The 23,457-nt window shown below is 46.5% G+C and overlaps 1 protein-coding gene across 2 annotated transcripts in view; it reads left to right on the top strand.

Annotated features, from left to right (window-relative positions):
- The first annotated feature begins 3,318 nt into the window (after nucleotides 1–3,318).
- Nucleotides 3,319–23,457, top strand: part of CNGA3 (cyclic nucleotide gated channel subunit alpha 3) — a 38,293-nt gene continuing 18,154 nt past the window's right edge. For both annotated transcript variants that reach the window (XM_082221523.1, XM_082221522.1), the window contains exon 1: nucleotides 3,319–3,931. The gene's annotated coding sequence lies outside the window, so the exon portion shown is untranslated. The remainder of the gene's footprint in view (nucleotides 3,932–23,457) is intronic.

Genomic DNA, 23,457 nt, shown 5'->3' with positions numbered 1-23,457 from the left:
AGTTAAGATGGCTGGATCTCATGGTATTTTCTTGGTTTTGTGTTGGAAGCTGACTCAAGGCTAAAGTGCTAAGTTGGGATATGGGTAGCTGTTTAGAAAAGCAAACTGAAAGCCGCACAAAACCGAGATGGATATGGCTTAATTCACAGAAAGACGGACACTTCTTGATGGCTTAAGCGTGGAGCACAGGAAAGATCTGAAAATACTTGTATTCCATCGTGCCTTTAAAAACAATGGTGTAAGAGGAAGAGATGGCTGGTAAATTCTGCATCCGATTGCTGAATTCCAGGAACATCCCTGGTTTGTCACACGCATTGCTACTGCAGATTGCATCCTCCATGGCAGCACAATATTATACCCTTTTAAAAGGTAAAGGGACCCACAATATTATACCCTTTTAAAAGGTAAAGGGACCCCTGACCATTAGGTCCAGTTGCGGACGACTCTGGGGTTGTGACGCTCATCTAGCTTTATTGGCCGAGGAAGCCAGCGTACAGCTTCTGGGTCATGTGGCCAGCATGACTAAGCTTCTTCTGGCGAACCAGAGCAGCGCACGGAAACACCGTTTACCTTTCCGCTGGAGAGGTACCTATTTATCTACTTGCACTTTGACGTGCTTTCAAACTGCTAGGTTGGCAGGAGCAGGGACTGAGCAACGGGAGCTCACCCCGTTGCGGGGATTCGAACTGCCGACCTTTTGATCAGAAAGCCCTAGGCTCTGTGGTTTAACCCACAGCGCCACCCACACCCCATATTATACCCTTTGCAGGTATATCTTTACAGGTATGATACCCTTTTAAATACCTGTAAATATCCAGCAGCAGTTCTGTGCCCCAGCTGCAGGAGAATGAACACTAAAGGCATGACACAGATCATGCTGGGATTTAGAACAACAACTGCTGTCCTCCTGGCCAGAAATATCTTACCAGTACGGTGTCTTTACCTCTAATGCCTTTCTAGCTCCCCCTCCTTTTTAATTTGAAGAGGGAGGAACTGATGTCACTAATGGGTTATTGCCTAGCCTGCAATCACTAGAGTTTGTGTACCTGTGGAGAGAAGTAAAGGTACCCTCAAATAGTAAGCAAACCCCCTGAAAGGTGAGGCTGCAATTCCAGCGTAACTGAGTGTTGGAAGATTCAGACCAGGGGAAAAAAAAAATAAAGTACTTATTCACACAGCACAAGGAAAACCAAGAAATTTGCTCGCACAAGATATAGTTACATCCGCCAACTTGGATGGTTTTAAAAGAGGATTAGACAAATTCGTGGAGGATAAGGCTACCATCTCTGATGGCTACATTTCATCTCCACTGTGGGAGGCAGTGAGGTTTAAAGACTGTCTCAAGGCAAATTTTAAAAAAATGTAGTATAAACACCAGGAATTGTGTGGACAGGCGGAGTCCCTAGATCCCGAGCGGTCCCCCCCGTTGCCTGCAAGCGCTCCAATTGGAGAACAGCCTTTACCAAAGGTGTCATGGGCTTTGAAGACACTTAAACTCAGGATGAAAGGGAGAAACATGCTAAGAGGAAGGCACACTTGGCAAATCCACACCGTGATCAACTTCCACCCGGAAACCAATGTCCCCACTGTGGAAGGACGTGTGGATCCAGAATTGGCCTCCACAGTCACTTACGGACTCACTGTTAAAATCGTGTTTATCTTACTCTGCTACGAATGATAACCAAAGAAGTATCTGAATGCCTGTTGCTGGGAAGTATAAGTGAGGAGAGCACTCTTGTGCTCAGGTTTTGCTGCTGGGCTTCCTGTTAGCATCTGGTTGAACTACTGTGAGAGCAGGATGCTAAACTAGATGGACTTTTGCCTTCCCATAAATATAACAATGTTAGTGGCAATATTAAAACCATATCTGGTAGAGAATTTTCCTTCTTCTCTTCTTTCACTCTGAAAAAGAAGTCGCCTACTTCAGTTGCCACATGGTAGTTACAGGGTGATGCATGGGCCAGAGGAAAGTTCTTAAGTACCCTCACCATGATAATCCTTCCCCAATGAAAGACCAGCATGAGTATACTAGAATCATAGAATCATAGAATTGGAAGGGACCCCAAGGGTCATCTAGTCCAACCCCCTGCAATGCAGGAATCTCATCTCAAGCATCCATGACAGAGAATCTTTAAAGGCCTAGTAGGAATCTTTACAGGCCTAACTTGGTACAAGAAGTAAAACAATTGTTCCTGGGAGCACTGAAACGAATGGCATAAATACAAAAATCTTGAACACATGTCCCTCCCTTTTTGAAACTGGCCTTTTTTTATTGTGTTCCAAACTGGCCTTTTTTTATTGGTGGCTACAATGTCTCTCACTCCTAGAACCCCTTCAGATACGTTGAAACCATACAGGCACCAGAGTAAGGTCATTTCACACATCACTTTCCGCAGGTGCGCACTAAAGGTAAAGGTAAAGGGACCCCTGACCATTAGGTCCAGTCGTGGATGACTCTGGGGTTGCAGCGCTCATCTTGCTTTATTGGCTGAGGGAGCCGGCGTACAGCTTCCAGGTCATGTGGCCAGCATGACTAAGCCACTTCTGGCGAACCAGAGCAGTGCACGGAAACGCCGTTTACCTTCCCACCGGAGCGGTACCTATTTATCTACTTGCACTTTGACATGCTTTCAAACTGCTAGGTTGGCAGGAGCTGGGACGAAGCAACAGGAGCTCACCCCGTCGTGGGGATTCGAACCCCCAACCTTCTGATCGGCAAGTCCTAGGCTCTGTGGTTTAACCCACAGCACCACCTGGGTCCCTCAGGTGCGCACTAAGATGTTCTAAAGATCCCTTTCCTAACCTCATGCCCTCTGAATATTTTGGAACACAACTCCCATCATTTTGGGCATTGGCCTTGCTGGCTGGGCTGGGTCTGGTGGGAATTGGAATGTGAAACAGCTGGAGGTCACCAGATCAGGAGCAGCAGTTTTAAAGTGTATCCCTAAAAATGCATGAACACTGTGCAAGCAAAAGGCCCCGAACAAAACAAGTTTGCAAAGCTAGCATCATGATAGGGAACCAGGACTCCTTGCAACTCCCTGTTGAGAGTATTTTCAGTGGCAAAAGTTTTGCTCCTCCATACTGTATTCTTCAAAGCGGCCAGCAGTAAACTGGTCGTGGGAACAGACTAGGTAGATTTTTTTTTGCAGGGGCAAAATTTCAGAAGCTGGTTTAATGAAGCCATTGGTTAAAAACAGACGCTGCGAATTCCCCCCTTACCCAAATATCACCGAAAGCTTCATCTCCGCCCTCCAAAAGCTTGGGGAGAGATGGAGTTTTGCTGTCTGAAGGTGGAAGGCGTCCTCGGACTCAATGAGCGCTGAAGGTCTGGGCGGGCTCGTTGGCCGGCGTGCTGCCCTGCTGGGGCAGATTAAGGCGCAAAGGGAGAGAGGGAGGAAGGCGCGCTTGGTGGCAGGAAGGAGAGCGCAGACTGACGAGACTGTTGCGCCCGCTGCCGCCGCCGCTGCCACAATAAAGCAAAACGCACGCGCAACGCGTCGGTTCCCTGCCTCCCGCTTGGAGCTGTCCAACGCTGCTGGTGCTGAAACAGCGCGCGGACCCAACCCCTGCGCCCAGTGACCAGAGATAAAGAGGGAAGCCCGTCAGAATCGCCACTGTTCCGGGCAACGGGCGCCAGCAAGGCTGTGAGTTTCCAGAGAAGCGAAGTGAAGCGTTCCTGTTTAAAAAAGACTCCCGTCGCAGAAAAGGACTCGGAGCTGCCTTCATAGGACCAGCGTGGGAAAGCGCCCCTCGGGATGGATCTGACCGGACGGGCTCCCTTAGGGAGAGCTTGAAAGCTGCCCTTGGATATTTTTAATATTATTATTATTAATCTCGCGGTTTCCCCACTTTGGTTTTGTTTCTCCTCTTCCTTCCTCGTTTCGAAGAGGCCATGTCCCCGCAGTCTGCGCACACCAAGAAAGAGCAGGTAGGAAACTTGGTAACTTTTCTGCAAAGTAGCCGCGACGGTGCATGAGCGTAAGGGAAACGGGACTTCCCTGCTTGCTGGTGGCAGGCGTTAAATTGAGGGGCTCCGCTGTATTGCAAAAAGCGGTGTGTGTGTGTGTCGGAAATCCCAAGAGCGACAGGGTAGTAGACTGGGGGCATCAAAGACGTTCCTGTGCTTTTTTTGATCTCAAAGAGAGGAGCACCATCTAGTTCACAGCATAACTATTATTATACAAACAGAGAAGGATATAGAACGCCCCTGAATCTTTATTTATTTTCAGTGCTAGAGGTCAGATTTGAGACATCTGGAAGAAAACGGTGCCGTTGAACACGTGCAAAGGGCTGGCATAGCGTAGAAGGGCTTCTGTGACTCCGTGGTGCTTTTTAAAAATTTTAGAAAGTAAACATTGGGGGCAAGTCTCTCCAACTATACCGAGTCCTTTTCCAGGCAAGGAGAGCATCTAAGCCCATACCTTGAAGGTGGCCAGAAATGTGCGCGGAACAAGCCAATTGCCTGACATTTTGATCCCTGTAAAGACCTTAACAGGATAGCAAAAGCCTAGAGCTGCTTTTCCTTTTAGCCGGTCTTACTCTTAGTCTCTCTCTGTAATCTTAATGCGCCAGGCACTGGGCTTGTCATGCAGAGCCCCGCTCTTCCTCGGCCTCCTATGTTGCTCCGGGAAGCGGGTCGCTCCATCGCCACCCCTCCCTTCTCTCAGAGCTTAGCCTGGAATGGGGCTTGCTTCTAGCCTCCCATTTGCTTTGGAGAACATTCCAGGCTAAACAGATTCTCTTGCTAATTGTGCATGTGCCGCTGAAAGGGATTTTTTTTCCTGAGGATGCCTCTCTCCTGTTACTTTTGGTTGACACTGGTTCCCTTTTGCATAAAGATTCACTGTAAAGTTTTGCTGAGAACAGAATTCAGGCAGAGGCAGTTCTGCTGGGAAGGTTGCAGTGAATGGAGTTGGAAGGGTTAACCCTTCCTTCTTTAGCTGGGCCCCCACTCCGCAACCAAAATCCTCCCAATGCACGACAATTAGGCTTTTAAAATGCTCGATTGACTCTAATTGAAACTTAACCAAGAAAAAAACCCTCCAAAAAACAAACCAAATTATTTCCTGGGAAGGGGAAGACAAGATGAGAAGACTATCTGGGTCAAATGGGGAACTATTGCTGGTCAGATTGCTCTACCGGCATTAAGGCAGGTAAAATGAATGGCAGGAGAATTTAGTCTTCTTAAGAAACAAGTGTGGCACAAAGAATATTGTGGAGTTTGCAAAACTGCTTGGAGTGTGTGTGTGTTTTCTTCTGTAGCTGTCCATGTTGACTTCCCCCAAAATGCATGTCTTCCTGCAATGTTTTCGCCCACTACCTTACAGATAGCTATTTTAGAAGTGCATGGGAAAAGTAAAATGATGGTTTTTCAGGAATGGGGATTTCATTTCCCCCCTGGATGCAGAATGTAATGCAGAGATGGGGAACTTGTGGTCTTCCAGATGTTGCTGGACTTATGTCAGTCCCAGCCAGCATGGCCAATGCCCATGTCTGTGAGTTCTGTTTTGTTACGTTCTGTCATTGTACAGTGGTACCTCAGGTTACATACGCTTCATGTTACAGACTCCGCTAACCCAGAAATAGTACCTTTGTTCAGGATGAGAACAGAAATCATGCACTGGTGGTGTGGCGGCAGCAGGAGGCCCCATTAGCTAAAGTGGTGCTTCAGGTTAAGAACAGTTTCAGGTTAAGAACGGCCCTCTGGAATGAATTAAGTACTTAACCCGAGGTACCACTGTATAAGAAATTAAAGCCAAGGCAATGCTATTCCAATGAAGGAGCAGAGCATCACAAAATAAGGGCTAATCCCATTCGCCATGGTTTCCATTGAGTTCTGTGGAACAAAAAAGCAGCAGGGGCATAATGGAAGAGAAGCAAAGCATTGTCCAGGCAGTCTTTCCAGCAATATACTGGCCCTTTCTACAGCTGTCCCACCTGTCGACAGGCCAAACCTTTCAATATGTATATATCTAAAGGTCCGTTGTTTTTGAACTAGGAGTGAGGCTGTGGAAAGTGTCTGTGGCAGCCTTGAGAGGGCATTACTCTCACCCATCATTGATGCCCATGTCTTAGGAAGATGGCGGTGGCTTGGGTGAGGGTTGTGAGATGATGAGACAGAGAAATGGCTCTGGACTCCATCCTAGGTATCACAATTGTCATATTGACCATGTTTGGTTGAGGAAAGACACTTTTCACCTGTCTTTCTGACATGAATAGTGGCAATAGCAGTTCCACCAATTCACTTCATTGCCATTCACTGAAGATACTGCCCACATCAGCAGTTGTGGTACCCACCCTGTTTTGGGGGGGAACAGAGTTGGTTGCTGCCAACGGAGCTCTGAGGTGGGAGCTGAAAGCCAGCCTGCTTTGAACTGAGTAGGAGGTGGGCAGATTTTCCTTCTTGCTTCCTCCCTCTCCCCATCCCCTTGGGCTTGACCTGGAGTGAAGGTGGGTTGAAGGTGGGTTGTCATGGCCAGCCTGACTCCACAGTCTGCAGAATGCCAGAGAAGACTGAGAATGAATGTCTCTGGCTGATGTGCCTTTGTCACCCTTTGGAAATTCTCACATTAAGGTTTAGGAAATACAACTAAAGATTTAGGGGACGGGCATGCCTTTATTCCAAAAGCAGATGACGTGACTATAAATAGCCTTCCCTCTTCCTGACTAGACAGTGGGAGGCAACAAAAACGCACAAGTGTGCTTAGAACAGGCTTCCAAAAGTGCCCAGTAATATTTTTTGTACGTGTAATAAAAAACCCCTACTCTTTTGCAATGCTCTCTCTTTGACTAGAGAGAGGATAGCTGCATAAAAGAAATGAAAGGGCACACCAGAGTTGGGGAACTTGTGGTCTTCCAGATATTTTTAGACCCTCAGCTCCCATCAGCATAGCCAGGGGTCAGGAATGATGGGAGTTGTAGTCAAGCGACACTTGGGGGACCAAAGCAGGGGCAGACTTTGGCCTCTCAAATTCCAGCAGTGCCCTGTGTGAGGCCAAAATTGGGCACCTCCACCTCTCACCTTCCGTTCTGCTCAATTCACTATGTCATGGTTCCGATGCCCTGCAGTGCCCCTAGGCTCAGTGCCCAGTGTGGCAGAACCAGTCGCGCTGCCCTAAATCTGCCTCTGACCAAAGCTTCCCCACTCTGCTTCCCCACGCAATGGCCAACCATAGTCCCAGGTAATCTTCAATTCTTTCATATACTATGATCTGTCTCCAGCCGATGTTGCTAATTTGAGCCACTTTGTCAATATGTGAAAAAAGACAACTCTCTTCATTTTTGTCTGCTTTATGGTGTCATTTCCTTAGTGTTACTGATGCTTGGAGATTCAGGGACAGTTCCCATGGTCTTTGTGCACATTCTTTTTCAGCGTAGGCTCTCAGCCACAGTTTGGGAGTAGTTGGCAACAAATACAGGCTTGGGTTCGAGATTGCCATCACGTTGCTGATGGGAAATAGTGGTCTCTACTGATGGAAAACGAGTCACATCACTGGTTCTCATTCCACACTTTGTATCCAGGCAGGGGAAAAAATGGTTCTTCCATGCATGCGAGAAGCATATGAACTTAGAAAGCTCACAGATCTATTCCAGCCTTTCCAATATCTAATTTCTGTAACAAGAGCTTCCCAAACTCATAACACTAGCCTAAAAGTCATAGGGTTGTAAGTGACTAAATCTTCTCAGAGCAGAAATGTTGAAACCAGTGGACTTGAATTTGTTGTGACGAACATTAAGTCCATTGATTTTGGTGGACACCTGAGTATAATTTAGTGGACATAACCCATGCCATCTGAACTCAATGCCCTTACTTCAGATTCTGATGGCTAGTTGTGGATATTCAGTGTGAAGAAAAGACAGTCTATGCGTGCTTGAAATCACTCTCTTCTTTATTATTGCTCCATAGGAATTAGCATACACCTTGGAATTAAAGCTAGGTTAAATCAAAGTCACATACATATTGTATCATTCTGAACAGTGTTGGTAATTGTGGAACTGAATTTGTACTAGTGCCAGTGAGAAATGAATCCCACTTAGGCCCTTGTGGTCTGCAATTAAAAGCAAAATATGTTTTACCTTTTTTCATCCCATGATAGACAAAACTGCCAAGGGAGTTTTCACATTTAAGGCTGCAATCCTATATCTACTCTTCTGGGAGTAAACACCACTGAACTCCATGGAACTTACTTCTGAGTAGAAATGTATAGGAGTGTCCTAGCATCAGTATGGCAGTATTCTACTGATCCATAACACCTTGCCAACAGTGTGCTGGATAATATTTCACACTTGTGCAAATGGCACACTCCTCTTTCTGTAGTGTGGAAGAGGCCACACTCTTAAGGGAAAAGAACCATACATTTTGCTTCACTATAGTAAAACTAAAAGATGATCAGCAGGCTATCTTTAAGCTTTTGATAAGATTACAAGGAACCCTAGCTTTCTCTGGGAAATGGCTGATGCAGAAGGTTAGCACAAACACATGCTAACTTGCTGACTTTTAAGTTCTGCTGCACAGAAAAAGCTTCTCGTGATTTCCCTATTCCTCTTCACAAGCCAGTGGGAAAAATGCTTTTTTCTCTGTGTGATCCTTGGATTCTCGGTGTGATCCATGAGACATGGGAACTATGACAACCTTGTAGTAAACAGACTGCAAAAAGGGAGCTCATTCTTTCTAGAAATTGCTTGCGGCCAGACACATCTGCTGTGACTGAAAACCCACAATCTATCATTTCTTATTGGTAGAAGTGTTTGCCCTGTCCTATCCTGTCCTAGTTTTTCCAGAGAGATTGTGAGTCCAATCCACCTGAGGAAGATCATCCTTTCCTATATATGAGGATTGCAACATTTAGACTGCAGCCTCACAGCACCTTATCGACAGCAAGTCCCTTTGAAAACAGTGGGGCTTATTTTTGAGCAGGCACAATTGGTTTGCACTTTTCCAGTGGGCTATTTTTTTAAAAATAAAAAACCTTTTCAATTAAATAAAATGGTGCTTCCAATTAATTGGACAGCACCACACACACATGCTTAGTTTTTCCTCATTTCCTCATCTCTCTCTCTTTTCCTGTGGTTTCCCATGTGCTAAAGTTTAGTTTGCATGCTCTGCAGGGCTGGGACCCAGTTTCTTGCACTCTGTAAAGTACTGTGCACACTGATGGTGCAATAGCAAAACCAGTGAATAACAAGGACCACCTTAAAAAGTGGCGTTTTTCTTTCTTTCACATACAGGAGAAATGCCTCTTCTAAGGTGCTGCCTGATATGATGTGTTTGCACCATCCAAAACTAAAGAAAGTATTGCTTCAGAAATATTGGTTTCCCTGATATGCAAATATGATTTATAGGTGAATCAACTAGATGTCATGTGATGAATTCATCGGTCGTTCTTTAATCAGATTGCATTAAAGTCGGTGTGCCAAGGCTTGTTCCATATTCCCTCTTTTTCTATTGCCGTTTTAGCCATGCCCTGATACAATAGAGCTTCCTTGGTCTTCGATCTTGAATTTATGCAAGATCTTGGCTCTTGAATTTATGAATTTACACCACTGCCTGGCTACTCCTTTGTCTTCATTTTGTCATTATCTGAGGACATTTTTGTTCTCCGTGGCATTGTCTGGCTATTTGTTCCTCTACTGTTCTTCACTTCCACACCATACATTGAAAGCACTCTTATTCCATTTTAACAGGCATGGCTTCCCCCCTAAGAATCCTGGGAACTACACACAGCTAAAGTTCCCTGCGCCCTTAACAAACTAAGATTCCCAGGATTCTCTGGGGGAAGCATTGTCTGTTAAGTGGGATAGAAGTGCTTTCAGTGTGTGGTGTGACCATTCCATGCATAGTTTCCTCAGACTACTGCTTTTTGTTGTTGTTTCATTGATTTTAGCCAGCTTGCCTCTTCATCCCAACTTTGTAGCTCTCTCCTCTTGCTCTCTCCACGCAGCACACAATAGATCCTGACTCCATTTCCCGCCCATTTCCTCATGCTTCATATTCACCTACCCTTCTTGCAGGTTCATCTTCCTCAGTACACTGTTCTGCACTCTTCCTTCAGTCTTCTTTCCCCTGGGCTCTTTATTCCTCAGCTTCCCAACCTCCTAGTATTTCTTTCCATTTCCACAGCCTGTGCGAGATATTGGTTCCAGTCACGCTGACATTTTCCCCTCCCCTCACAGAATTTGGACTGCAAACGGTTTTGCTTTCCCATGTAACTGAATGTTCCATGCCAGTCAGTGTCAGAAGCTTCTCTGATACAATCACTACACAATGTAGGTTTTTTTTTTTAACGTTTTGTCTCCTCTCTATTTCCCCCCAGTCTCTTTGAATAGAAAACACAATACACAAAACTGCAACCACAGAATGGGAGGGAGGGAGGGAGGGAGAGACTAGTTATCTCATATAAAAATGTGTATCTTGACCTCTGAAGCTGATAAGACACGATAATATTGGAAGAGAAAGTTCTTCTGAAATGAAAGGGATTGAGATTTTAGTCGAATAGGCATGGGCTGGAGAAGGATATTGACATAATGGGGTCAAGGCACCCCACATGGGTTTTCCGCAGTAGCATGTATAGATGAGATGTTCTTCCTCTGATTCTCAAACCTTTCCATTTTATCCTGTGAGGGGGAATTTCAACGGAATTGTGACACTTCCCTTTTTCTGGCTTGTGCGCAATAATCGTTCCATTGAAGCAGGTTTTGCATGCATTCAGAACATGCTGGCATCAACACCTGGCATCTGTGGACAGCTGTTGGAGCTGCATCACTCTGACAGGGTTCACTACGAACCTTTCACTGCATTTATTCATTTTTTGGTCCAGTGCTCTAAGACAGGGGCGAGGAACCTGTAGCCCTTGGGATGCTGTTAAGACTCCAGCTCCCATCAGCCCCAAACAGCCTTGCTAATGGTCAGAGAAGATGGGAGTTGTGGTCCAACAGTGTCTAGAGGAAGGTCAGAAGTTCTGCAATTCTGCTCTAAGGCATCATGTGAGATTAAAGCGGTGACCCTCAGGCACATGCCACAGCTGCAGTGTAAGCCTGTGAGGGCTCACCATCAGAGCTGAGGGAAGGTCCACCAGAATGCGCTTTGGCCAGAGCCTCTTCAACCAGGAGCTGCCCTTGGGATATATAGATCAAGGATGGGCTGGATAAAGCAGGCACATTTTCACCCAGATGTGTTCCCAGCCTAACTCACCTAGCTGGACCTCAAAGTCTCCCTCCCTCTTTCAAGCCTTCAGTACCACATATAACTTAACCAGTTAACAGTGTGTACCTATTGGAGTTCACTTCGTTTAGTGGTCTGCCTGCAAATACACTAGCTTGAGCAATGTGAACCAATTGTACTAAAGATCCTTGTGTTGGGCCCAAAGGGAAACCTTCACAATGGGGGGAGGGAAGGCATCTCTAAATAAGTTCCTTTATCCAAAAAGCCCTTTATCTGCCATCTTCATGAAGGATAAAATTATCAATGCTTCCTAGCCATGATAGCTATGTTCTGTCTCCATGGTCAGAGGCAGTAATGCTTCTGAACAGCAGCTGCTGGAAACCACAGGAGGGGCAGAGGGGCAGAAGGAGGGTGGGGTGCTCTAGTGCTCAGGTCCGGCTTGCGGATCCTCAGACTGCCCTTTCCTCCAGGCCCGTACAACACAGAGCCGCTCATTCTGCTGTGTTTCCCTTTATCCATGAGTCCATTAAGGATCCACTGCCATTTGATGAACCAGTGGTCAGAGATGAAGATGGGGAGGCTCTGAAAGAAACACAGGAATTTGGGCAAATCCATCATTTATCTCAGTGAAGACCTTACTTGGAAAATAAATACAACCCAGGTGGTTAAGAAAGCCCAACAGAGACTCCATCTCCTCAGAGTATTGCGGAAGAATGATGTCAATCAACATTTGATGATCTCCTTCTACCGGTCCACAATAGAAAGTGTCCTTTCATACTGCATCACGGTGTGGTACGCTGGTTTGACATCATCTGATAGGAAGTGCCTACAGAGGGTGGTGAATACAGCACAAGACATTATGGGCTGTCCCGTGAATCCACTGGATGAAATAGCAGAAGAACGTTGCCTCAGGAGAGAGAGGAAAATTCTCAGGGATGATTCACATCTTGGCCGGCACTTTCTTGATCTCCTGCCCTCAGGCAGAAGATATAGAAGCATGATTAGTCGCACCAACAGGGTAAAGAACAGCTTCTGTCCGTGGGCTGTTAGGCTGCTGAATGAAAAGATAACAAAAGGGCAACTGACTTTCGGGTTTGGTGGGTGTGCGTCGGTAAACGAGGGGAATTAAGACTAAGAGAGCTGAGTGGGGTGCGCGCGTGTAATCTCACTGTATACAAGCTGCACAAGTGACAATAAAGTATTTCAATTCAATTTCGATTTCGATTTCAACAGCTGTGATGAGACACAGCCAATTTAAATGCAAACAGGCCAAAGTTACATCGTCCTTCATGGTGATCACTCCCAGGAACTGATCCCCCCCCCACCTGTGGCAGGACAAGAATTCAGTGTTGGAAAGCAACCAGTTCTGCCCTCCAGCAGGGAGATTCAGTGTGGCACGAAAACTAATGTCGAGAAGTTTGCTTCGAACCATGCCATAATGTGGAACTGCTTCAGAGGAGCTACGGCCTCCCTTAGTTCACTCAGCATCAGCAGACGTCAAATCAGATGGTTTAATATCTTTGCTTTGGAACCTAAAGGATTCTTGGCAACTTAGAGGTACTGAAAATTGGGGAGGGGTTGGATTTTGCCAGGTGGAAACCTTGAGAGATTTCTAAAAATGCTCTTGAGGAGGAACAGAAGGGTGACAACCAGTGCCACACTGTCCAAGTAGGAAAGGGGGCAGCTGGGGGCTGACGGAGAGCAGAATGAGATAGGTGGGGCAGCACCCCATTTGCCCCAATGGACCAACCTTTGCTGTCTCAGGGTAATTCATACTGAGCACCAAAGGACTTAGTTCTCAGCAGAAATGTATAGGATTTGACTGCGTGAATGAAGATATGAAATAGAAGTTATAGTGGCTCTTCTAAAACATTAATTATGGTTATCAGATTTTTTTCCCAATGAATCTGGGGACACTTTTTTTTTTAAGCTGAATAGCAACAGGGAGTCAGTAGTGAGGATGGTGAGGCAAAAGACCCTGGGCCCAAGCACACATGCATATTGTATAAAGGTGCAAAGACCTTCTTTCGCACCCTGTGAAACATAAATGCGCAGAGTTTTTAAAAAACAGCAACGGCGCGCCACCCACTCATGACCCCTGAGCCTCCCTCGATCTCCTTCCCCCGTCCCTCTTTGTTTTGACTGATTGGGGGAGGCTTGGGAGTCGTGGCCGGCCGGCCACTGCCCAGTTTTTTAAAAACTCTGTGCATTTATGTTTCACAGGGTACGAAAGAATGGCTTTGCACCTTGCCTGGCAGAGAAACTGCGTGCCTTGCGCCCCTCCTGGGCAATGGCCACCCACTTGCGACTCTCGAGCCTCCCTTGATCTGTCAAAACAGAGGGGGAAGGGGGCAGGAGATCTGTACAGCTGGGCGTCCCTGTTTCCCCTTCAGCAGTGATGGTGGCAGCAAGCAGCAAGCAGCTCCTGAAGCCAGCCAGAGCCAACTGCGCTACCAGGCTGGCTCCGGCCTGCTGAGACTGCTGCTGCCATGTTTCCCGGGGACAGATTTGCAAATCCGGGGACTGTCCCGGGAACTGGGGACTTCTGGTAACCCTAAATTAAGTTCCAATCTTTATCCAAAGTGGGGTCCCTTTGATTTAAAATTTGGTGCCCCCGTGTCTCGTCTTCTGCTGAATTCATTACGTCATAGTTACAATGTCCCGTGGAGCCTCCTAGGGTCAGCACCCAGTGGGGCAGAACCAGTCTAAAGACATCTTTGTTTATGCTACAATACAAATAAGGAGAATTCACATGGAAGCATCACTTCCATATAGCAATTCACATTAGATCATCAGAAGACAATAGTATTAAAAAAAGGTAGATTAAATTACTATTTACTTTTTTTAAAAAAGAGCTTTTCTGGCCCTTTTTTAAGTGAAAATTTTCAAATCACAGCATGAAAATTAATTGTTCTGGCAATGTTTGATTCAATATTTAGCCTGGCCAAATCCGCAAGACATTCCTGAGGCATTGTAGAGCTTAAATAATTCTTAATTAGCTTAAGTTTGCTAAATGACCTCTCTCCAGAAGCCGCTGTTGCTGACATTCTTAAGCAAAACACAAACATTTTGGAAACAGGCCACCAAGTTTGTACTCGGCTAACAAGTTCAACAGATCTAAAAGCTTTAACTGAATTTACAATATTTGATTTATGTATTGAGGATAAATGTCGCATTTCTTTTCCAAAATCATCACCATTAAGGTCCGCAGGATATTGCTCTAATAAAGCAAAAGCTTTTCTCTCCACATCCCTTTCGGACATGGTGATATATTTCCACAAGAAATCAACTTTTTTCGCTGCTAACTGCTTAACAGCAAATGTAATAAAATGCATTTTCTGAAGTAGACTCCTTCTGGAGTGCCACCTGTAGCATTTCATTTCTTCCAAGTTAGCATCAGGTGTTGTCATCCTGCAGCCTTGCCTTCTTGCACCAAACTCCATCACATTTACAGGAGAGTTTTATTACTATATTTAGGTTGTTTGGTGCCACCAATTCGGCTTCATTCCACACGTGTTTCCTGTTGTTTTGAAGTTTTGTCAGCTCTGTGAGGAGAGCTTCTACAGTGGCTACTTCAACATCCAGTGTTGCCTTTCTAGCTTGGATGGCCTTGTTGCAAATATCTATGCCAGCTAATATTTTGTACCACACAGATGACATTAACACACTGGCAAAAGATGTCAAGCATAATGAAAACTCTGTGGACTTCGTTTCTTGTTTTGGCCATCAAATTTAGCTCTAGGAGATTTTCCAGTACTAATTCAATGCCAGGCAAGTGAGCTGCAAAAAGACTTGCACGTTCATTTAGTAGTAGTAGAAGTAGTAGAATATTACTAGTAGTAATATTTCCATACTTTAGTAATCAAAAGTGTACCAAGTGTGGTACTTTAGTACCAAATGTGGCAACTCTGTGTTAGATTCTATCATACACAATAGTGCAGAAGTGGTTGCCATGGTGACATAGAAAAATGGACCAGTGGTGGGGACCAGTGGTGGGGTCCATGACCCCACTTATCCATTTAAAGGTTATGATGCAGTGATGCTATGATGAAAGAAAATAATACTATTCATTATACCTCCGCATTTCCCAATATTATGGATCGTAATTTCTGTGAATTACAATACATAAAACCACATAGGCTCACACAAAATGAGCACACTAGTATTTAAGACTTGCAGTCAAAATCAACACCTTTTGACAGAAAGAGTCCAAATTAAAATAAACGGAGATTATCCAATCTTCTATTCAAGGTATTAATAAAGCAGAGCACTGTTAAATATCGTAGGTGGTGGTGGGGAGTTGGTTGAGTGGGTTATTTTGCTTTTGCTTTTATTACACCTTTGGAAATACAATTTGAACCAATGCAAATATTAACCACCTCCTGATTCTTAGGAGGGTTGTTTGGAAAAGGTAATTTTACCAGGTGTAGACAGTTCTTCATCCATTCATGATGATAATGGTAGCAATGAGCTACTTCGCCCGGCACTGTTAGCGCCAACACTCACTGCCCTTCCTGCACTCCTCTTCCTCCGCCACTGCGCACACCCAAGCCAAACAGTGTCCCCACCTGTTGTATTCTTGCAATCACATATAATATCAGTTGTGGGGACTGGTGCGCATGGAAAACAGCTTAAAGAGCCAAATGGAGTTAGGTGGGCCAAATGCGGCCCACAGGCCAGAAGTTCTCTGCCCCTGTGGTTGAGCATTACAGTGGTACCTTGGGTTAAGAACTTAATTCATTCTGGAGGTCTGTTCTTAACCTGAAACTGTTCTTAACCTGAAGCACCACTTTAGCTAATGTGGCCTATTGCTGCCGCTGCGCCGCCACCGCGCGATTTCTGTTCTCATTCTGAAGCAAAGTTCTTAACCCGAGGTACTATTTTGGGTTAGCGGAGTCTGCAACCTGAAGCATCTGTAACATGAAGCGTCTGTAACCCGGGGTACCACTGTATCTGCAAACCAGGCCATTGTCTCCACAGTCTGGCAACTGCTCTTTCTTGGTCTTTTTCTCATTCCTTCCCCTTGGTCCTGCTCTCGCTCCACTTTTATTGTGCTGAGAGGATCCTTTGGTTCCCGTTCACAAGCAATGTGTGACCCAAAGGAAGTAGGAAGAAGTGGCAGGCAGTTCCTTCAGCTCTGGATTCCTTTCTTACATTTCCGCTCCACTTATTATCTTTGACGTGCTTTTCCAGAATTTGACTTCCTGTCTGTCTGGGACTTGCATTGTCAGTGGCTTCTTCTGGTTAACTATTCTATACTGCTCTATTCATTTGGACCTGATTCTTGGCTTGTCAGACCTGAACCCCAGCCTAAGGCACTTCCCACACAACCTATTTATTGAGCTTTCATCCTTTTTTGTTTGTAGGCAGGTTAGATGATGCTGGCTACTTAATGAGCATTCATTCTGATTTGTTTACAGGGAAGTGCCACCCAGCACATTTCTCCATCATACTTCTTCTTGCACCACCTCCCCATTTTGGGGGACTGGGTGAGTTTGTGGTGCAAGACCTCCCAATCAGCTATTATTGTGCAACCTGAATTGGCGATTGAATCCCACCCAAAATAGCGACAGTCTGAAATGGCTCCTATTCTCTGTGTAATCCAGACACTCCAGTGACATATTGCCTTTGGTGAGACTGAGAAAAGCCCTGATACATACTGATTAATAAGTGCTTCACAGAGTAGAAACAACAAACCCTCCATGTGTCCCTATTTTCCAGGGACAGTCCCGGATTTACAGAAGCCATCCCAGTTTCTGATTTGATCTCGGAATGTCCCGCTTTTCCTTAGGATGTCGTTATTTTCATTGGAGAAACGTTGGAGGGTATGGTGGGCCCAGGGCTTTTTTCAGCTGGAACTTGCCGGAACTCAGTTCCAGCACCTCTTGGGTGGGTGCCAATGCCATTATAAGAGAACAAGGGAGGCATTCATGGTGATTTCTGGCACCTCTTTATATAAAAACAGCACTGGGTAGGACGTCCCTATTTTCATTGGAGAAATGTTGGAGGGTAAGGATAAAAGTTAATGACTGTAAAGCACTTTGTTGACTAAAAACTACTGTGGCAAGAGTGGGGAACCTCAGGTCTTGGACGCAGGTGCAACCTCTATATCTGCCCTTTGGGGCTCTCCTCAGCCACACCCCCTTTCCTGATGCCACACCCCTTATCAGCCCTATTTCATACCCTCCTTGAGTATAAAAGGTAAAGGGACCCCTGACCATTAGGTCTAGTCATGGCCAACTCTGGGGTTGCGGTGCTCCTCTCGCTTTATTGGCCGAGGGAGCCGGCATGCAGCTTCCAGGTCATGTGGCCAGCATGACTAAGCTGCTTCTGGAGAACCAGAGCAGTGCACGGAAACGTCGTTTACCTTCCCGCCAGAGTGGTACCTATTTATCTACTTGCACTTTGACATGCTTTTGAACTGCTAGGTTGGCAGGAGCAGGGACCGAGCAACGGGAGCTCACCCCGTCGCGGGGATTTGAACCACTGACCTTCTGATCAGCAAGTCCTAGGCTGTGCGGTTTAACCCACAGTGCCACCTGGGTCCCTCCTTGAGTATGTCCTGTCCCTAAAACCCTGGAGAGCTGCTGTCAGTGGGTATAGATAATAGTGCGCCAGATGTAAAAACCATCCCACATTCCTAAGTGATCAGCATGCAAATCAGGATCTCAGCTGCAAGGGGCATCTGTTTATTTATTCTGCGGTGAAATAAATGACTGCGACCTCGGGTGCAAAAAAAAGCACTCTACTCCTTTCAATAAGTATCTTCCCTAGGGCTGTGGATAAACAAGGCCAGGATAAATTGGTGAGTGGCTTGTGAGCTGTAAGACAGCTTCCTCTGACTTACACAGGACTCTCAGTTGAATGCAAAGCTAGGAAGCATTCAACTCAGCTTCCTCACTCAAGAAACAATATCAATGGTCAGCAATGAAAGGCATGGGTTGCCTCAGGCCCATGGCCAATGTGTGGCTGTTAACTTGCAGGACGGGTTATGTTTTGGCTTGGGGGTGGAAATGTCTAGAAAGCTTCAATGAGACATGCAGTGCTCCCTCGGGTTAAGAACTTAATTCGTTCTGGAGGTCCGTACTTAACCTGAAACTGTTCTTAACCTGAGGCAGCACTTTAGCTAATGGGGCCTTCTGCTGCTGCCGCGCCGCGGGAGCACGATTTCTGTTCTCACCCTGAAGCAAAGTTCTTAACCCGAGGTACTATTTCTGGGTTAACGGAGTCTGTTACCTGAAGTGTCTGTAACCCGAGGTACCACTGTACTCCTCTGTGATGGAGTATGTCCTATCCTCCAACATTTCTCCGATGAAAATAGGGAAGTCCTAAATAATAGTAATAATAACAATAACAATAATAACAATATACCCCAGCCATTCTGCGTGGTTTCCAACATATATAATGACATAATAAAACATTAAACATTTAGAAATGTCCTTATACAAGGCTGCCTTCAGATGTCTTCTAAAGGTTGCATAGTTACTTATCTCCTTGGGTTGGAGGGTCACATAATTCCATACCTTCCAACATTTCTCTGATGAAAATGGGGACATTCAAAGGAAAAGCGGGACATTCCGGTATCAAATCAGAAACCTGGGTGGTTTCTGTAAATCCGGGACTGTCTCTGGAAAACAAGGACAGTTGAATGCTCTGTTTCTCAGGTATGTGGTCTGAGCTGCAGTCCAAGGTATCTTTGGTCGAAAAGCTGGGAAACCTTTCACTGTCTCTTGAAGCCATTCTTATGTTGACATTCTATAAATTACATGGGATTTGTATTATGAGACACGGCATGTTGTTTTCTGAAAGTTGAGCAGCAGGTTTTACAAAGCAAGTCTTTCATTTTCAGCAAGGCCAGTGATGCTGCCTAATTTCCTTACAGGTACGTACTTGGGCTTGTGCTTAGCCTTTCTCCCAATTCAATGGATGTTACAGAAAATAGAAGTGCTTTATGCAATTGATTTGCAGAGATTAGGGGGGTGATGTGCTGGTTTGCCTTGATATGCTGAGTCACTGTCTGTTGATGCCATCATGGAGTCTTTGAATAGTTTCCTTTTTCTTTAGCCTACATGACTAACTGCAGTTAAAGATGGGAGAGGACTTCATTCAATCAGCATTTTTAAACACTCTGATTTAATTCACACCTCTTGGTCTAAGACACAGATTGGAAAGTAATTATCCTTCAGAGTACGCACTTCTGCAGAACTTTACAGTACAGTTCTCTGCTCAGGAAGAGAATGTGCAATTTTATTTTATTCATTGCATATTTTAGGATAAAATACATTTAGAAAGGCATACGTTGAGATAAAATATGTATTGAAATGGTATTTTGAAATAAAACATTTACCGTATTTTTCGCTCTATAGGACGCACTTTTTCTCCTTCAAAAATGAAGGGGAAATGTGTGTGCGTCCTATGGAGCGAAGACGCCGTAGCCCCGCGACCCTCTCCCGGCTGGAGAGGTGAAGCGCGGCTATGGCAGGAGCCTCTACAGCCCCACGTCACCTCTCCAGCCGGGAGAACGCACGCGGGGCTAAAGAAGCACCTGCGACCCTCTCCTGGCTGGGGAGGTGACGCGCTGCTATAGAGGCTCCTGCCATAGCTGCGTGTCACCTCTCCAGCTGGGAGAGGGTCGCGGGAGGCTGCTTTAGCTCCGCGCGCGCTCTCCCGGTTGGGGAGGTGACGCGCTGCTATAGAGGCTCCTGCCATAGCAGCGCGTCACCTCCCCAGCCGGGAGAGGGTCGCGGGAGGCTGCTTTAGCCCCGCGCGCGCTCTCCCGGCTGGGGAGGTGACGCGCTGCTATAGAGGCTCCTGCCATAGCAGCGCGTCACCTCCCCAGCTGGGAGAGGGTCGTGGGAGGCTGCTTTAGCTCCGCGCGCGCTCTCCCGGCTGGGGAGGTGACGCGCTGCTATAGAGGCTCCTGCCATAGCAGCGCGTCACCTCTCCAGCTGGGAGAGGGTCGCGGGAGGCTGCTTTAGCCCCGCGTGCGCTCTCCCGGCTGCGGAGGTGACGCGCTGCTATAGAGGCTCCTGCCATAGCAGCGCGTCACCTCCCCAGCTGGGAGAGGGTCGCGGGAGGCTGCTTTAGCCCCGCGCGCGCTCTCCCGGCTGGGGAGGTGACGCGCTGCTATAGAGGCTCCTGCCATAGCAGCGCGTCACCTCCCCAGCTGGGAGAGGGTCGCGGGAGGCTGCTTTAGCCCCGTGCGCGCTCTCCCGGCTGGGGAGGTGACGCGCTGCTATAGAGGCTCCTGCCATAGCAGCGCGTCACCTCCCCAGCTGGGAGAGGGTCGCAGGAGGCTGCTTTAGCCCCGCGTGCGCTCTCCCGGCTGGGGAGGTGACGCGCTGCTATAGAGGCTCCTGCCATAGCAGCGCGTCACCTCCCCAGCCGGGAGAGCGCGCGCGGGGCTAAAGCAGCCTCCCGCGACCCTCTCCCAGCTGGAGAGGTGACACGCAGCTATGGCAGGAGCCTCTATAGCAGCGCGTCACCTCCCCAGCTGGGAGAGGGTCGCAGGTGCTTCTTTAGCCCTGCGTGCGTTCTCCCGGATGGAGAGGTGACGCGTGGCTATGGCAGGAGCCTGTCCGCTGCGCCTTTCCGCTGCTCCCTGACCTGCTCTTTGGGGCTGGTGGTGGGCTTCCCCCGCCAGCCCCAAAGAGCAGGTCGAAAGGAACCTGAAGCCTGGAGAGCGAGAGGGGTCAGTGCACACCGACCCCTCTCACTCTCCAGGCTTCCAAGGTAGCCGCCTGAACGGCACCTTGTTTTAGAGTGGGAAAACAAGAGGGGAAAGTTCTCCCCCTCTCTGTGCAGCGCCTCCTGCCGCTTCACTGAAGGGGCGCTGGGCAGAGAGGGGGAGATTTTTTTCCCTTGTTCTCCCCCCTCTAAAACAAAGTGCGTCCTATTGTCCGGTGCGTCCAATGGTGCGAAAAATACGGTAAATGTTCATATGGATTTTTAAATTATTATCATTGCAGTTAAATGTGGAGACACCGGATGGGACTGATTTATGACTGAATATGTGAGAAACAGATCCAGACTGGAAACTGATCGATCCATCTGTATTTAATTGTTTAGTTGTTTAGTCGTGTCTGACTCTTTGTGACCCCATGGACCAGAGCATGCCAGGCACTCCTGTCTTCCACTGCCTTCCGCAGTTTGGTCAGACTCATGTTTGTAGCTTTGAAAACACTGTCCAACCATCTCGTCCTCTGTCGTCCCCTTCCCTTGTGCCCTCCATCTTTCCCAACATCAGGGTCTTTTCCAGGGAGTCTTCTCTTCTCATGAGGTGGCCAAAGTATTGGAGCCTCAGCTTCAGGATCTGTCCTTCCAGTGAGCACTCAGGGTTAATTTCCTTCAGAATGGATAGGTTTGATCTTCTTGCAGTCCATGGGACTCTCAAGAGTCTCCTCCAGCACCATAATTCAAAAGCATCAATTCTTCGGCGTTCAGCCTTCTTTATGGTCCAGCTCTCACTTCCATACATCACTACTGGGAAAACCATAGCTTTAACAATACGGACCTTTGTTGGCAAGTTGATGTCTCTGCTTTTTAAGATGCTGTCTAGGTTTGCCATTGCCTTTCTCCCAAGGGGCAGGCGTCTTTTAATTTCGTGACTGCTGTCACCATCTGCAGTGATCATGGAGCCCAAGAAAGTAAAATCTCTCACTGCCTCCATTTCTTCTGTATTTAGAGGCAGTCCTAAATGCGTGTCTTTATAATAATGGCATACCTTCCATTGTAAACTGTGCACAGTACTTCAGTGGAGCAAAATTTAGTGATCCAGCTTATTCAAGCTGAATAATTTAAGGCAATGGAAGACTAATACAGATGTTGAACTTCTTGAATGGAAAGTTTGCACAAGAATTGATATTTGTGCTGGCCGCTTTAAATGTATACATTGCTTCCTGGTCAGGAGGCCCTAAGCCAGACTTCCTCAACCTCAGCCCTCCAGACGTTTTGAGACTACAATTCCCATCATCCCTGACCACTGGTCCTGCTAGCTAGGGATCATGGGAGGTGTCAGCCAAAAACATCTGGAGGGCCGAGGTTGAGGAAGCCTGCCCTAAGCTACTGAAGGTAATGGGGTGCTTTATATGTCCAGCTGTCCTTTGTCAACAAAAAATTGTCACTGCTTTTTGTGTTGAAAATATGCTATATGGCAATTTATGGACCTAATAGGTATCTAAAGCCATTTGCACATAACAAAATATGTATTACTTACAATCATCATAGGCGCCTACACAACACAAAACGCTGTTGCTGTATGTAGTTTTTATTTTATTTGTTATTTTATTTTATCTTATATTTTGGAAATGTACACCCAGTTTTCCCCCCTTTAATTTTTTTGCGGCTCCCAAGAGAGTGGGGCCCTAAGCTATAGTTTGTTTAGCTTATACGTAAATCCGGCACTGTTCCTGGTCAGCTGGTCATGTGGAGGCAATACCATGCATAGGCTTCTGCTTCAGCGTGTCATATAAAGCTCAGTTGTTTACGTTATGCAGCAGGAGAACCTATGATCCTCCATCAGCCTCAGCCAGCGCTGTAAATACAAGGGATGATGGGAGTTGTAGTTCAATAACATATGGAGGGTCATGGGTTTCCCGCCCTTATTCTATAGACCATGGGATTGCTGATTCAGCAATGGATTCCATGATGACGATAAAATAATTGTATTAAAGATTTTATTGGCTTATGAAAGTATGTGCATTGTCTCTTTTTCAGGTTGCAAAGTCTTTTCTACAGATCTGTTACATTTGATAGGCGACCTTAGGGTTGTACCCCTTTTTATAGAAAACATGCAGATATGAAAACAGAGACAACAAACGAAGCTTAGCTAGAGGCAGCAATGCTTCTGAATATCAGTTGCTGGAAGCAGCAGGAGGGGAGAACATTTTTTTGTGCTTGGGTCGTTCTTGCAGATTTCCCACTGAGGCATCTGGTTGGCCAGCGTGAGAATGGGATGCTGGATGCAATGAGCTCCTCTTATCTTCTTATGCCTGGCTTTATACGGTGGCCTTATTTTAAGGGTATCAGTGCAGCAAAGATCACCAAACATACATATCACAATATCACAAAATAAGTCAAGTTTGGAGCTGGGTGTTTGGAAGGTAGTACATCATCAACCGGACGCAGGTGGCGCTGTGGGTTAAACCACAGAGCCTAGGACTTGCTGATCAGAAGGTTGGCAGTTTGAATCCCCATGACGGGGTGAGCTCCCGTTGCTTGGTCCCTGCTCCTGCCAACCTAGCAGTTCGAAAGCACGTCAAAGTGCAAGTAGATAAATGGGTACCACTCCGGCG

This window comes from Podarcis vaucheri (assembly GCF_965113315.1).
Source record: "Podarcis vaucheri genome assembly, chromosome: 4".
NCBI lineage: Eukaryota > Metazoa > Chordata > Lepidosauria > Squamata > Lacertidae > Podarcis > Podarcis vaucheri.
Note: the sequence above shows the minus strand (reverse complement) of the source record. Positions and strands in the feature narration are given on the sequence as shown.